Consider the following 3,972-nt stretch of genomic DNA (forward strand, 5'->3'; position numbering starts at 1 on the left):
CAGGAAGCTGGGGGGGATGGGGCTGGTCAAGCCAGGTCTTGGGGGGCAGGCAGGGGGTGGGGCTGGGCACCGATGGGATCAGAGGCCTTGGGGGGCAGGCAAGGTGTGGGGTCTGGCAGTGCAGGGCTTGGGAGGGCTTGGGGGGTAGGTAGAGGATGGGGCTGGGCAGGGCAAGGCTGGGGAGGACTGGGGGAGTGGACAGGGCCAGCAGGGCTGGACTGGGGAGTAGGTCCTCCCCCCTCCTCCAACCCCCCCCGACCCCTTATTTACGGCACCAGACACCTGGGCCAGGGCCAACCATGGAGACGTTCTAGCAGCCAGAGCATCTCTGTGGAGGACCCAGTCTCTGGTTACCTCGCTTTTTTTAACTCCATTTTTTTTATATATATATATCCAGGGGTCTAATTTACTCCCCGCACTGCAAACTTGCAGTGTGGGGAACATTTTTTCATTCTCCCATGTGCCTCTTGCCCCTTCTCAAAGGGGTTTGAGACTGAACAAGAGGCACGTGTGCACTTGTCTGGATGCACCCTATGAGTAGTGACAGGAACACAAATCTTGATCCACAGTTTGGGATCTTATTTACACACACACACACACACACAAAATCAATCAGTGCTTAATAAACAAGGTGGAATATGAACTCAAAGTCTGGGAATACATTCATTAAATACATCTCCATGTGGAGCAGACTTCCATTACATTTAGAAGTTTCACTATACGGGCATATTCTTTCTGTAGCAAAAGAAAAAAATCCTTTTACTCAACCAATGCAGGAACTTTATATAGGAAAATAAAGGTATCCAATAGCAGGAGTGGAAAGGGGATATATATAGTTCTCATTATGGTGGACTCTCCTAAGCATTGAGACCATTATCTGTATTCTATCTGCTTTGAGGACAATCAATCCAGATGACACTAGGACAATCAATCCAGATGAAATTACATCCTTAATTATGACTTGGCTCTTCTTTGCTCCAACTGATGGCTCTGGATATACATATATTTAACCTTGGTTAATCCAGGGTTAAAAGTTGGAACAGTTTTGCTATATTTCTTTTTTTCCTAATCTGTTCAGACTTAATAGTTAGAATGTAGCAGCTGCTGCCCTTTTGAAACATTCCTCTATTGGACAGCTCCAAATATATATGTGTCCATACCCCATGTAGATTTACACCCATGAAAGAGTAAGGCCACTAGCTATAAGATTTCTTTTAGTTCAGGTGCATGGAAAGAACATTTTTATTTGTATTCTACTTTGTATTTTGTATTCTCTTCACACAGTTGGGTATAAGTGGCTTAATTTTTCCTTTTTTTCCCCATCACTTTTATTTTTTACTTTACAAACATGTTCTGTCATTGAAACTGACTTTGCTCTCTAAAACATCTGTGGTATGCTGCTGCGGAGAAGGTCACCTTATCTGCTGTTGCTACGTAAATTTGATATTTATTAACCTTTGATTCACTTGTCTTCATTCCTAACACCATCTGTGTTCTAGCTACATATTAACAGCAATGGGATCAATGTGTTGTGGAAAAAAGTGTGAAAACAAGAGTTTACACCATCATGAATGTGAATACATGATATGACATTCAGACAGAAGGAATATATAGTTTGCAATTCATATGTGTACAAAACTGAATGGAAAACTGAACCAGGTACAAATCAGGGATTGCATAGTTAATCACCAGGGATCCTGGTTTTCTCTGATAACAAAAATAAATTTAAAAAATCCCCAATTTTCAGATTTAAAAAAGTAACCCAAAATCCACATTTTCCATAATTAAAATGAAACACCACTAATATATACATATATGTATTTATGTATGGTGGCATTTCACTTTGATCACAGAAAATGTGGATTTTGGGTTACGTTTATAATCTAAAAATTGGGAATGTTTTTCAATCAAAGAAAACCAAGATCCCTGTTAATCACACAGGCCCAGATACTCATTTTTCCACATAGGATTTTGTTAGGTTGGTCAGTGAAGCCTGGGATTTTGGGAAGATAATATATATTTGGCTTGGCTTTTTTCTCCACTACCATGTGCAATACTTAGGTAGGAAGTAGGGCATCTAAAAGACTAACTGGTTCAGATACATGAGTTTTTGTACATAATCTACTTTGTCAGATGCATCAGTGCTCCCTGCCCTACTTTGGTCTGACTTCAGATTAACACTAATAATCTCTGGGCAATATTTAGAGGAAGATACTAGAAAATATAAATATATGTCTATCACAGGGTGACTATGAAAGGCATGAGGAATACAAAGTCTGCTCCACCCCAGAGGTTGCAACAGTAACTTCTGAACAGCTCTGTTACTGCTCTGTCCCCTGAGGTGGGAGTGGTGGATGATCCAACATATTCTCTGGTGCCCAGGAATAAAGATGAAATATATCCGGGAATGGGACCTGGGCTATAATCTTCCATCTTGCCAATTGCACTTCTATTCTATTAACATCATAGTCATAAACATATATCTGACCCCTATGGTAGCCTTAAATCTATTCAGGTATCCTAGAATACTTCTCTTTATTATTTTCATGCTACTTAAAACAACCTAGTGTCCAATTGTTAAGTATGTCTTTCATTTCTAATCTAAATCTTTGCTCATACAACATCATGTACAGTGCCTTTGCTAACAAATCTACAATAGGTTTTTGGTTTAACTTGGGCATTGCACTTTCAATTTCAGTTTTAACTTACCAGACTAGGTATTAAAGCTGCATGTAGGTACTTTGTAGTCCTGGATAATTGATGCCTTAAGTTCCTGGCTGTATTTACCTCTGTAGTTTCCAAAGATTCACTTACAGGTTAAGTCAGCATCAGCATGAAGTATTTGCGATTTGTTAGCTAAGAGCTAAGTCTAATATAATTTAATTAATTTCCCTATGAACTAACATTTTTCCCTTTAAATACTGATTTTTCTTCTTAGTCATGGGAAAACTGTCTAACATCAAGTGTGCAAAAAAGTGCAACAATTCTGCTATGACAAAGTCTCTAGACATGAAAAGCAGTTTGGATAAGTCACTATTTTCCTCAATTAAACAGTGGTATTAAAAAAAAAAAAAAAAATTGCTGTAGTATTTGCCAAAACCCTCAAAACAGCAGGACACACAGATCAACTCCTTCTCCATCATTTTAGCCTATCACTTTTTTGATACACGTGCTTAGACCAATAGATGTCACAACAACGAAACATTACAAAAAGTGCACTCTACAAAAGAAAGATGACCTGTTTTTGTCAGAGTACACTGTTTTAATATTTTATTAAAATTGCTTTTGTGTACATTGTGCTAATTGCCTACACCTTGGGACAGGCAGACTGACTGAATTTAAATGAATGAATGGGAAAATAGATTTTAAATTCCTTCAATGCTAACAAGGTATAGAAACAAGGTTTTGTCTCCAAATTTTAACTGATATATTTATCAAGACTCAGAATAACAGAAATCATTTCAGCTTTCCATGTTTTAAGAGCTGCTTTTAATAGCCAGTGTATGCCAAAAATGAAATGGCTTCTTATATGCGTCCTGAAATCCTGCTCAACCCAAACATCTCTTCCCTCCCAACTGAGGCTACCAACAACAATAAACCCATATTGACAAAGGCTGTAGTTGGGATCCAAAGGAGACCTGGCGTGTGGCAAATGCATTAGATATTAAATTTTGCAACTTCTTATCTTTAGGATTTTCTATTTGTGAGAGTCCAAATGCTGACTGCATACAAAGTCACCATTTCTCGTATATCCCCTATTGCTCTGGCTGACAGAGAGCAATAGCAGAAATTTGGGAAAGTAAGCAGATGCTGACTCTCTGCAGCATCTGTCATGTGCAGTTTACTAAGGCTGGCAAAAGCAGCAGATGTCTGCTGTAGAGCATTTGTACTACACACTCAGACAGGATAGGAGACCTGCCTGTTGGTTGGTTAGACAGATGGTCAGTGATCACGAAGGACCTTCTTGTCTGT

This window comes from Gavialis gangeticus, unplaced genomic scaffold (assembly GCF_001723915.1).
Source record: "Gavialis gangeticus isolate Ggan-Ray unplaced genomic scaffold, GavGan_comp1, whole genome shotgun sequence".
Lineage (NCBI taxonomy): Eukaryota > Metazoa > Chordata > Crocodylia > Gavialidae > Gavialis > Gavialis gangeticus.